The sequence below is a fragment of the Mastomys coucha genome, unplaced genomic scaffold, assembly GCF_008632895.1.
Source record: "Mastomys coucha isolate ucsf_1 unplaced genomic scaffold, UCSF_Mcou_1 pScaffold18, whole genome shotgun sequence".
NCBI classification, from domain to species: Eukaryota; Metazoa; Chordata; class Mammalia; order Rodentia; family Muridae; genus Mastomys; species Mastomys coucha.
This window is the reverse complement of record NW_022196900.1, coordinates 56,279,378-56,293,032: the sequence shown is the minus strand read 5'-3', so window position 1 is coordinate 56,293,032 and position 13,655 is coordinate 56,279,378. Positions and strand designations below refer to the sequence as shown.

The window sequence follows — 13,655 nt, the reverse complement described above, 5'->3', positions numbered from 1 at the left end:
TCATGAAGGCTTGATGCCCCAGTATAGGGGAATGCCAGAACAGGGTAGAGGGATTGGGTACGTGGGTGAGCAGGGAGAGAGGGAATGGTATAGGGGGATTTTTGGAAAGGATAACATTTTCAATGTAAATAAAGAAAACATCTAATAATTAGACAAATAAATGTTTTTAGAAGAAATAGCATGTTGTTTTGTTATGATGTTGTTGAACAGATAGAATATACATATATAGAGAACATCTCCAGTAGACAGACAGAACACCTAGTGAAGGGATAGTGACAACAACCCACCCAGAAAACCTTCAGCCCTAAATTGTTTCTGTCTAATAGAAATGCAGGGACAAAGATGGAGCAAAGACCATCACTGGAATGGTTGACCAGTTTCCAACCCAACTTGAGATCCATTCCATGGGCAGGCACCAATCCCTGACACTATTAGTTTTGCTATATTGTGCTTGCAGACAGGAGGCTAGCACAGCTGTCCTCTGATACACTCTATCTGGCAGCTAACTGAGACAAATGCAGATTTCCACAGCCAAACACTGGATGGAGATTGGGGATCTCTTTGGAAGAGTTAGAGAAAGTATTGAAGGCCCTAAAGGCAATGGCAACCCATCAGGAAGATCCAAGTGTCAACTAATTTGGACACCTGGGAGCTCCCAAGACTTAGCTACCAACCAAAGAGCATATAGGGCTGGACTGAGCCCCCACCCTGCCCCACACATATGTAGCAGAGGGTTGACTTGTCTGAGCTCAGTGGGGAAAGATGTCCCTAATCCTGCAGAGAATTGATACACTGGGGTGGGGGAATATAAGGGGTACCTTCTCATAGTCAAGGGGGAGGCATTGTAGAGGGGAAATCCTATGGGGGGTCTGGAGGGGCAGCATTTTAGATCTAAATACTTTAATTAATTAAAATAAATAAATAATAATCTTCATTTTTGTGTAATTTTAGGGATAGTTTTTCCCCACCAGTCCTATGATATTTATCCTCAAATGAAGCATAGAGGAAAATAAAAACTAGGGTATATAGTATGTGTGTGTTTGTGTGTGTGTGTGTGTGTGTGTGTGTGTCACCATATTTCACATGTTTTAGTATAGCAACTTACCCAACAAATACAAACATGAAGGAGAAATTTTCTTGAGAATGCATCATTTTTCAATGCATTCTATTTATAAAAATAACCTAAGTGGTTTATGTATAACCTGTGTCTTTAAAGCTCTGAAAGCTGGGAGGTTATAGTGCAGAAGGTGATGATGTATCCATTAAGTCCCCATTCCTCACAAGGAGTACCTTTTCCCATGTTCTCACTTGCAGTTAGGTAAGGTTTTTCCCTGGCTGCTATTTAATAAGGGCCTTAGTCCTACTGAGGAGGGATGAAATCTCACAAACTTTTCCCAAAGGACTTGAGCACCACCACTTAAGGAGGGAGGATTTAAACCAAGGCTTCTATACCCCATGGATTCTACCCACAACACAGTCTTTGTGCTCCCAGTATATAGTAGAAAGTTTTGTACATGGATTAAGTTCCATAAAGGACAAAAGTGAGAGGGAATACACCAGAAGGAAAGACATGGGGAGACCAAAGTATTGAAACCATGAGTTACTGAAAGCTCTGCTTTGAGGGGCAGATTTCCACGGGACCTTGTGTTTCTCACTGTTTAGTCCTCTGTCAGACTGGCTAAAGGGATCAGGCTTTTATTATCCCCCTCAGGATCCTTCTTGCTTGTCTGGTCTTGAACTTGGATATAAATCTTGGTATTGACAAAAGATTCTGAGTTGGCTTTTATTTTTTAATTTTGAATGGACAATTTGTTATGATGAACCAGAAATACAAGACTCCACTGAAACTGAACAGCTGACAAAATATGGTTGAACTTAAACCTTCAAGAGGGTAAAATAATGCCAGTTACATGGATTAGTCCAAGACTGCTTCTGGACAAACACAGGTAACTGCATTTCAGCATGAGCAGCACATGAATCCTTCCCAGCAGTTTGTTCCCAGTTTCCCACCCTTGTCTCTTCTGCCACTTGTGCTGCAACAACGGCTGCTTCTCCTGTATGAGAGGTACAGAAGCCTCTTGGGCATTTCAGAAAGCCAAAAGGAGAATTTAAAAGCCTTTTCTTAGGGTGTAAATTCCAATTTAGCTTGTCAGCTACCATCTATGTGGTTTCAAAGTAGGCAACACCAACTTTGACCAAATCAAAGTTGCTACCATATGTAGGCCATTCGGTGGCCCAGTAGCAATACCAGCACTTTCAATTTACTACCTTCACTATCAACATAGCAAACACACCTTTAGCTCCAGCTATTAACAAGAAGCCTTAAAAGAAAGATGTAGAACTCTATCCCAAAGGCCACCCAATAGTGAAAACTCTGGCTCCTTCTGAAATCATAAAAATCAACAGAGGAAATATTTAGAAATGTCAAGAGTATATGACAAGCAGAGGCTGGAAAATTGTTCTACTCACAAGGCCAACACATTCCTGTTCAAACAGATATGTCTGGGTGACTGTATAAACAACAGAACAAACTCAACCAAATTAAAGGAAAATATTGTTTCATATAACACAGTTTTGAAAAGTAGACAGAACAGACTAAAGGCACCAACTAGTGGCCAGTAAGTCCACAGCCTATGTATTGTGACAGGTCCTTCCAGAATCTATCAGGTTTCTTCTCATGTTTTCTCAAGGCTGTTTTATAGATGTGGTGACTTTCAACAAGAGTCTGACAGGTGGACAGGCAGGCAGGCTTCAATCATTGGTTTCAGGATCTGTCTGTGCCATGTAGGCATCCAATTTAGCACCCAGGTTTCCTTCAGTTTTCACCATGTATGCATCTAATTGTTGTCCATCTGCTCCTTGGTCAATACAGGGCAAATGAGGGCACCTCTCCCTCAGCCACAACCTCAGCCTCTGCCTTCAAAGCCCCCTCTTCCCCAACCTATCATACCCTGGACATCTACCACCGATTCTTCCACGGCCCATAGCAACCCGGCCTAGGTCCCCTCTCCCAGGACCTCCATGACCACGAACACCCCCTTTTCTTAAGGTCATTTGGGAAGCTATGGCTCGTCCAACTCGGAGCAGGTTTTGACGTTGGAGTGACATCCCACACCTAATCAGAGTCCTGGTGGCAGGTCCTCCATGTAGTCCTCCTGGAGCGAGCCTCTCTGAATTATGGGTAGGCCCCTTCCTCCAATTGCTCCCTTGGCCAGGGCACCTATGTGTCAGCCTAACAGGGACTGGATGTTACTCTTACCCAGGCGCTGCTTTAAGGTCTTCTGCTTGTATTAATGCTGCCTGGACAGAGGGCCTATTCGCCATCTGCTAGGCCAGTCCCCTGTTTCTGGCACTGGCTAGCCTTTGCTGCTGCTGCTGCTGCTGCTGCTGCTGCTGCTGCTGCTGCTGCTGCTGCTGCTGCTGCTGCTGCTGCTGCCGCATTGAAACCTGAATATTGACTGGCATCGGCTGTTTGTTCTTCAGCATATTAGTAAAGCACCCATTTAGAGAAATATACCATCTTGGTGGTATATTTTATTTTTTGTTTTTTATTTTTTATTTTTTTGCTTTGATTTGGTGTTTTATTGCGTTTGCCAGACAACTAATACAGTTTTAAGCAAAAAATGTATAGATGCATAGGGAGTGCTGTTTTATTCATTTAAACATTCGACAATTTTTTTTTTTTTGAAACAGGGTCTCATGTATCCCAAGCTGGCCTTGAAATCAATTATATAGTTGAGGGTGACCTTAATTTTTTATTAGATATTTTCTTTATTTACATGTCATATGATATCTCCTTTCCCAGTTTCCCCTCCAAAAATAAAATTAAATTAAATTAAATTTAAAATGAAAAACAAAAAACCCATTCCCTCTTCCCTCTCCCTGCTCACCAACCCACCCAGTCCTACTTCCTGGCCCTGGCATTCCCCTACACTGGGGCATAGAACCTGCACAGGGTCAAGGGCTTCTCCTCCCATAGATGACCAACTTGGCCATCCTCTGCTATACATATGCTGCTGGAGCCATTAGCCCCACCATGTGTACTCTTTGGTTGGTGGTTTAGTCCCTAGGAGCTCTGAAGGTACTAGTTAGTTCATATTGTTGTCCCAAGGGGCTGCAAACCCTTCAGCTCCTTGGTCCTTTCTCTAGTTCCTTCACTGGGGACTCTGTGTTCAGTCCAATGGGTGGCTGTGAGCCTCTACTTCTGTATTAGTTGGGTATTGTTAGAACTTCTTAAGATACAGCTATATCAGGCTCCTGTAAGACAGCATTTGCTGACATGCACAATAGTGTCTGGATTTGATGATTGAACATAGGAAGGATTCCAAGGTGGAGCAGTCTCTGGATTGTCCTTCTTTCAGTCTCTGCTCCATAGTTTGTCTCTACAACTCCTTCCTTGGGTATTTTGTTCCTCCTTTTAAGAAGGAATGAAGTATCCACACTTTGGTCTTTCTTCTTCTTGAGTTTCTTGTGGTTTGTGTATTGTATGTTGTGTATTCTGATCATCTGGGCTAATATCCACTTATCTGAGTGTGCATACCATGTGTGTTCTTTTGTGATTGGGTTACCTCACTTAGGATGGTTTCTCCAGATCTATCCATTTCCCTAAGAATTTCATAAATTCATAGTTTTTAATAGCTGAGTAGTACTCCATTGTGTAAATGTACCACATTTTCTGTATCCATTCATCTGTTGAGGGACATCTGGTTTGTTTACAGTTTCTGCTTATTATAAATAAGGTTGCTATGAATATAGTGGAGCATGTACCCTTATTACATGTTGGAGCATCTTCTGAGTATATGCCCAAGAGTGGTATAGCTGGGTCCTCTAGTAGTACTATGTCCAATTTCCAGAGGAACTGCCAAACTGATTTCCAGAGTGGTTGTACTAGCTTGCAATCCCATCAACAATGAAGGAGTCTTCCTCTTTTACCACAACCTCTCCAGCATCTGCTGTCACCTGAGTTTTTGATTTTAGCCATTCTGACTGTTGTAAGGTGGAATCTCAGGGTTGTTTTGATTTGAATTTCCTGATGACTAAGGATGCTGAACATTTCTTTAGGTGCTTCTCAGCCATTCAGTATTCCTCAGTTAAGAATTCTTTGCTTAGCTCTTTACCCCATTTTTTAATAGGGTTATTTGTTTCTCTGGAGTCTAACTTCTTGAGTTCTTTGTATATATAGGATAGTAGCCCTCTATCAGATATAGGGTTGGTAAAGATCTTTTCCCAATTTGTTGGTTGCCGTTTTGTCCTATTGACAGTGTCCTTTGCCTTACAAAAGCTTTGCAATTTCATGAGGTTCCATTTGTCAATTATTGATCTTGGAACACAATCTATTGATGTTCTGTTCAGGAAATTTTCCCCTGTGCCTATGTGCTCGAGGCTCTTCCCCACTTTCTTTTCCATTAGTTTCATTATATCTGGTTTTATGTGGAGGTCCTTGATCCACTTGGACTTGAGCTTTGTACATGGAGATAGGAATGGATCAATTTGCTTTCTTCTACTTGCTAACCGCCAGTTGACCCAGCACCATTTGTTGAAAATGCTGTCTTTTTTCCACTGGATGGTCTTAGCTCCTTTGTCAAAGATCAAGTAACCATTGTATGTGAGTTCATTTCTGGGTCTTCAATTCTATTCCACTCCCTTATGAATATCAATGCAAAAATACTCAATAAAATTCTTGCAAAGCAAATCGAAGAACACATCAAAGTGATCATCCATCATGATCAAGTTTGCTTTATCCCAGGGATGCAGGGATGGTTCAATATATGGAAATTCATCAATGTAATCCACTATATAAACAAACTCAAAGAAAAAACCATATGATCATCTCATTAGATGCTGATAAAGCATTAGACAAAATCCAACATCCCTTCATGATAAAAGTCTTGGAAAGATCAGGAATTCAAGACCCATGTGTAAACATAGTAAAAGCAATATTCAGCAAACCAGGAGCAAACATCAAACTAAATGGAGAGAAACCTGAAGCCAGCCCACTAAAATCAGAGAGTAGACAAGGCTGCCCACTCTCTCCCTACCTATTCAATATTGTGCTTGAAGTCCTAGCCAGAGTAGTTAAGACAACAAAAGGAGATCAAAGGGATACGAATTGGAAAAGAAGAAGTCAAATTATCACTCTTTGCTGATGATGTGATAGTATACTTGTAACCCCAAAAATTCCACCAGAGAGCTCCTAAACCTGATAAACAACTTCAGCAAATTAGCTGGATATAAAATTAACTCAAGCAAATCAGTGGCCTTCCTCTACACAAAGGATAAACAGGCTGAGAAAGGAAATTAGGGAAACAACACTCTTCATAATAGTCACAAATAATATAAAATACCTTGGTGTGACTTTAACTAAGCAAGTAAAAGATCTGTATGATAAGAACTTCAAGTCTCTGAAGAAGGAAATCGAAGAAGATCTCAGAAGATGGAAAGATCTCCCATGCTTGTGGATTGGCAGGATTGGTATAGTAAAAATGGCCATCTTGCAGAAAGCAATCTACAGATTTAATGCAATCCCCATCAAAATTCCAACTCAATTCTTCACAGACTTAGAAAGAATAATTTGCAAATTCATCTGGAATAAAACCCCTAGGATAGCAAAAACTATTCTCAACAATAAAAGAACCTCTGGTGGAATCATCATCCCTTACCTTAAACTGTACTACACAGCAATTGTAATTAAATACTTTATGGTATTGGTGGTGCTTTTTAGCACAACTTTCAGTGCTGACTCTGCAGCCATCTTCAGATCCCAAGAATAGATGGAGTTGGATGCTAACACTCTTCCTGGGGTTGCCACCACGACTGTGGCAGGCAGGCCAGAGCCCAACCAAATCTGAGCCGACAGGGGATTGCTCAGGGTAACTAGCTTGGTTTAGATGCTTGAATGGTAGGATACGAGGCTCCCTCATTGTGGGTTGAGTATGTAGCTAACCGATCCTGCCTTTTGTCAGTGCCACCATAGCCAGTGCAGCCAATTCCCACTTGCTATCCTGAGTTTGCTTTTTAAACTACTATTGCTGGCCTTGTTGCAGAGCACCTGGATATCATGAAGTAAGCCTAACAGCTCCCCACAAAATCCATTATTTAATATATTCAATGAGAAAAATTCATTCCAATAGAGATAAGCCTGATAAGCCTGGCCTATTCTCCAAATCAGTGCTGAGGCCAGAAGGCAGTCCAGGCCTCCCATCCCAACCTTGAGTTGCTCAAGGAGCTGATGAGGCCTGAGTGCCCTACCAATGCCCTACCAATCCCCTACTAATGCCTCACCAAGTGCCTGTAATGAGAAAGATCACGACAATGTTTTTCTGTGACCCTTAAGAGATTTATTTTTACTCTAGAAAGCACTTTTGTATTAATATTCAGTCATTGACTGGAAATGACTCAAAGAAAAAAAGTTTTTAAAAACATTTAAGAAGGTAACAAATACGTAAATGGCCAGAAAGCTGTGTGTGCCTTGGAAAGTAGGGCTTTAAGGCATCTATCCATTCATCTCTCACATCCTTGGCCACTAATGGATTGGTCCCAGGAGCAAATTTCCAATTATTTTAACCAGGCTACTTTTAAATGGCTCAGGTGGAGAGGATTTTTACAGCTTCCATTGGGGGAGAATATTCTTCGGTCTGATACACATCACTGTTTTGCACTGCTTGGTTTGGTACGAAAATTTCCTTTTCAAATTTGTTTGTTATTTTCCACCAAGAACCTGCTATGTTGGGAAGAATTAGGTTACCACATGCTGGTTTCTCAACCTATGCTTTTCATTGTGAACTCAGTTCTCAAAGAGTTCTGTTCAGACCTCTAGTAATCTAAGGCTAGTGCATCAATTCAGTCCCAACTCAAGCTCTCTGGGTGAATTTCCTCTGGGAGGAACATAGTACAATCACCAGGAGAGACTTTGAAGAACTCCTGGAGGTCTCCTTTTGGCTGATTCCTCTGGCTGATCTCCTTTAGTTTCTGAACTTTAAACCCTGAGAATATAGAGAATTGAAAAGCAGATTATGGTAATATTGAACATAATTTTGTTACTTGGGCATTGACTAGGTTTTGTCTGGATTTCCTACTCTGGAACCCAAATATTTTGGGAGAGAATCAGGACTTTTAGTCTCTGTATCTTAAACTCTTGCATCTTACAGAGATGAACTCTGTGCCTGACAGGGAGCAGGCACTTAAATATCATAAGCGAAAGAATGTGATTATCTGAGCATTTTCAAGATTGCTATGATCAGACTCCAGAAATATATAAAAGTATAGTCGAACTCTGTCACCTTAATAAAATAGTCAGCATGTTGCTGCCTTCATAATTAATTAAGTGAATATATCTTCTAATTAAATTTGCATTTATACCACGGTCTCGCCAATGAGTTGTCATAGTGTAATGAAAAGTGCATTGGCTCTACATTCAAACAGTCTTTGGTTTGACTCTTCACCACTTGTTATCAACTTAAAGTTGGAGAGGTCATCTAACCTCTCAGAGTTTCTGTTTCCTTATCTCTGAAATGAGCAAAGCAATAATTATCCTATGACCTTGTCTTGCAGATTAAATGGGATCATTTATTTGAAGGGACTTAGTCTGGTGATTGGTCTGTAATTTTTAAGTTGAATCAATTAAGATACTTCAAGGCATGGAAGAAAAAGTCAAACTGAAAGTGGATTAAATGATAAGGAAAATGTATCTTGGGATGTAAGAAGTGTGTGTGAGGGCAACTTCAGAGTTGGCAGGTAGAATGGTCCCTACTCAGCTCTCTTCCCTGCCATGACAGCTTATAGCTCATACTTTGCTGCTATACCAGTGGCTTACAAGGATAGCCATCTCTAGCATATAAGGCAGGCATTTCTTTTGGGGTATCTCTTTATTTGGTGAAGATAGTTTTCCGAGAAGTTCTCAGTACAAGTGTTTCTATGGATTCATTGGTCACATGTCTTGCCGAAGCAGCAAGGAATCCTTCAAGAAGATAATGTGACTTCCAGCCCTGGGACTGAAGCAGAACCTGCCTGGCAGGAAACCTGAGAAAACACCAGTGAGAGAGGAAAGGTACCATCATTCCAAGACATTTCCTTTCCCCTTGGCATGGGGGTTCTAAGAGTTCTATGTATCACCAAGAAATGATGCTTGGGGCCGAGGAGAAGACTCAAGTCTTGTTCCTATCGCCACTGATGTCTGTTTTCTCTGTCATCTCAACAGGTGTATTTGCATGTCTAATTTTAATGATAGAATTTTCCTAACTTTTGTGTTTGTCATATATAACCAAGCACTGGGATGATTTTGAAATAGTCACTCAGCTAGGGAACGAACAACAGCATCTTTAAGGTTCCTGTTTTTGTATTTATTTGTTTGATTTGCTTTCTATTTGTTTGTTTGTGTTTCTGTTTGTTTGTTTTGAGTGGTTGTTGCTTTTTGGTAAAAAAGAAAAAAAAAGAGGTAAAATTGTCCATATTGAAGACAAGGAGAAATGAAATTTCTCATATACAACTTCTATAGATGTGAAGTTATACAAGAACTATTAAAAATAATCTGAATTTCCACAGTTGCCAACTTATCCAATCATTCCTCTACAAGATATTTATTTAAGAGAACACAATGTATGCATAAACAAATATTGTAAAAAAGAGTATTCACAGAAGCTTTGTATTTGTAAAAGTCTGCAAATGGAAACAACAGATATGTCTAACATGTACAAGTATAGACAAATTATAATATATAGTTATATGATTTAGTATCATTTATCAATAGAAAAGAACTATTAGTCAATGCAAAAAGTTACAATATCAAAATAATTTCCTGTGAAGCCATAAAAAATATAAAATATAAATTCATTGATACAAATATGTAAAAACTATCATCAGATACTAAGGACACGAAACTTTAGGAGTGATGGGTATGAGCATACCTTGAGTGTTGTGATTATTTCACAGATGTAAACATATGCTCAATGCATATCAGATGTAACACTTGTACCACATGCACCTTATTACATGTCAGTTACACCTTATTACATGTCTTTGTTTTAAGATGGTAGAAGTCATAACCCAGTAGGTGTAATCTTCTGAAGCATAGAGACACAACCAAATGATTAAGTTTAGTGGACCAGGAACAATTACCATGTAAATGCATTTGTAGGTCAATGACTAACAGAAGTCTAATGAATTATTTTAACCTACATGAGGACTTTAAAGTAAAAGTGGCTTTAGAGCTAGGATGTGGGTCTCAATTAAAATCTTAAGCAAAATGGGGCGTGTCTGAACTCCTTACTCCTACCTTGCTTAATTGGAATGAGCAATGCCTTTTCTGTGGAGCAAGTGTCTGCTTGTGCTTTCCACTGTCCCCATTTTATTGGATCCAGGGCTCTTGATTTACTACTGCTCCCTCCACCCGCTTGCAATTTGATGGCTATGTTCTACTTCTCAAGCACCTCCATTGCTTATCATGTCTTTAATTGCACCCCTTACCCACAGTCCTCCCTAGTCACATTTGCTCAATTAGTTTCTTAATTTTAGACCAGGGATATCACACCCTTTTGTCTTACTTATTTTAGAACTCTACTACACAATCATGATAAATATTTAATATATATATATATACAGTTAATAGAAAGGGATACTCCTGTTCCAGTTCCAATATAGCCATGCATTTATTATAAAATCTGCTTTGTAAAGTATGAAACTTCAAAGTTTATATACTAGGAAAGAAATATAACTTTCTGAGTGGCCTAGACAGAAACATAGGTCAGAAAGAACCTCCAGATTTTAACTGCAGAAGCATGAAGTATGCACAGAGCTGCCTACTTTGTGCTCAGAATTGTATAGCCTGTCTCTTTGTAGATGCTTGGCCAGGAATTCCCTTCCAGATGCTGGGTACATCCTATGCAAAAATCTTTATCTTTTGTTTTCCTGGTATAGAGTACAACACAGAGAAGATGGTCAAGATATTGTGGAGGCATAAAAGGCAGATTATTTAGAAATCAAAAATGGGAGGAAGTAAAAAAACATGTGACATTGAATCACAACACTGATGTTGCTTTTTGTGTTCTGGGCATTGCAAAAGAACACACCTGGTATGTACTCACTGATAAGTGGATATTAGCCCAGAAGCTCAGAATATTCAAGATACAATTCACAAACCACATGAAACTCAAGAAGAAGAAAGATGCTTTGGTCCTTCTTAGAAGGGGGAATAAAACACCCATGGAAGGAGTTACAGAGACAAAGTGTGGAGCAGAGACTGAAGGTGTGACCATCCAGAGACTACCCTACCTGGGGATCCATCCCATATACAATCACCAAACCAAAGACACTATTGTGGATGCCAACAAGTGCTTGCATACAGAATTCTGTTATAGCTGTCTCCTGAGAGGCTCTGCAAGTGCCTGACAAATAGAGAGGTAGATGCTTGCAGTAGACCATTGGACTGAGCACAGGGTCCCCAATGGAAAGCTAGAGAAAGGACCCAAAGAGCTGAAGCCACATAGAAGGAACAACAATATGAACTAACCAATACCCCCAGAGATTCCTGAGACTAAACCTCCAACCAAAGAGTACATACACATGGTGGGACTCATGGCTCCAGCTGCATATATATCAGAGGATGGCCTAGTCAGTCATCAATGGGAGGAGAGGCCCTTGGTCCTGTGAAAGCTCTATGCCCCAGTATAGGGGAATGCCTAGACCAGGAAGCAGGAGTAGGTGGGTAGGTGAGCAGGGGAAGGAGGGTAGGAGTGGGGGTGTTTGGAGAGGAAACCGGGAAAGGGGATAGTATTTGAAATGTAAATAAAGAAAATATCTAATAAAAAATTCTTGGAAGCAAAGCTGGGGATATAACCCAAGTCCTCCCACTGGTTTTTGTTACTGATTATACCACAAGTTCAAAACAACCATGTTGGTAAGGAGATTTTTCTATGAGGTCAGAATGTGATCTTTAATTTTATTTGAAATCAAAGTGTTTTAAAGATGTGAGTATTTATTTAATTTCTATTAGTTCAACAGGGTGTGTCTAGACTCCCAACGCCTACCTCGCTTGACTGGAGTGAGCACAGTCTTTTCTGTAGAGTAAAATAAATCCTGCTTACAAAACAATGTCATCACACAGCTAAAAGAAGAACATGTAATTTGGGATGGAATGAGTGGAGAAAATTCTTTGTAGGAGAATCCATATTACGACAGCATTTGAGCCCACGGTAACATGATGGATAAGCAGCAGCTGAAGCTTGTTTGGAGAAGGAGCTTGAGAATGATGCTTAAAGGGAGGACAACAAAGCCTGTGGAAGATTATTGACTGGTCCAACCTGCTACCCTGATGGGCCTCCTGTTAAATGTAGCTCTTAATCAACCATCTCTAGTAGATTACACAAGGAAGGCATATACTCAAAATTCAAATAGAAATTGTTTCCTCTGGGCTGGCAAGGGACAAAAAAAAAAAAAAAAAAAAAAGAGGCCCTGTAAATCTGGAATCCCAGATGTGGTTCTCAGCTGTTTCTGAGTCCCCAAATGAATTACATGCAGCCAGAGAAATTAATGCTGCACACATGGAGGCCTAACTTGAAAGGAAGAATTGCATTGGAGTAGACTCTGCCAGACATTAAGGAACTCTGAGAAGCAGCCAGAGTCCACATTGATACGGTATGCTATGAAGGACCCCCAGTGACATTACGATCAAGCACAGGAATAATGCATAATAAATGAGCAAGGACACAAATTGAAAGGAGAGAAATGCACTAAAAGGATGCCTGAGTGGTCTGCCTTTAGGAGTTGGGTGGATCGAGGTGGGAGTTAACTCTCCCCTTCCTGCTGGTCGGAAACACTGCCTTGTTCTGGGTGAATTTAGTGTGCCTTACATCAGTTAAAGCCTGTAGCTGAATGATTTAAGGTGACCCCTTTTCCTCCTGGCCTCATACTAATTGACTTAAGAGTGAGTTATAGTCCCTAGAGGATAGCAGCCACACATTGGGGATATTTTTAATATCAATTTCTGCAGGAGCTTTTACACAAGGAGATTGTTATAACAATTATTTCCTATACCCTTGCTCTCTGATAGATATTGATTTTTTTCCCATTAGATGGGGAAGGAATAAATGGGTATATGCAAATGTAAAATGAGATGGCAGTGACTTAGGTCTGTCTGTTATGATACCCAGCTATTTGAGGAGTTGTGATTTCTGAACCTTCTTTGTGGAGTCCTGTAGATATGGAAAGCAAAGAAACAATGATTAATGGTTCTCTTGGCTATAATTTCAGGGCAGACATAGCTTAATAAACTAAGAAAAACAAACAAACAAACACACACACACAAAAAAAAACCCTAAAAACAGAAAACAAAACAAGAAACACAAACAACTGATTTCTTTGTTGCTTCGGTTTTGTTATTAATGTTTCTTTTAGGGTTGGCTACTGTTCTATGTTTATGTCTAGAATCAAACATGTAAATATATTTAAATATCTTAGAGGGATTTCAGCCACAGAACATCATGTGGAGGTACAGAGACATAGATCCAGACTCTGGCAAACATCAATTCTTGAAAAACACATCCTGTACTATATTATGAGATAAAACAATGGATCATAGAAATTTGTAAGATAAAGTAAATAATGTGTAAAAACAAGAATAAAATTTTCCAAGTGTAAAACCATAACTTTTTTTTTTTTTTTTT

At 39.9% G+C, this 13,655-nt stretch overlaps 1 pseudogene; it reads right to left on the bottom strand.

The window, feature by feature from the left end:
• Positions 1-2,751: 2,751 nt before the first annotated feature.
• LOC116095450 lies at positions 2,752-6,751 on the bottom strand (annotated as a pseudogene).
• Between the last annotated feature and the right edge of the window lie 6,904 nt (positions 6,752-13,655).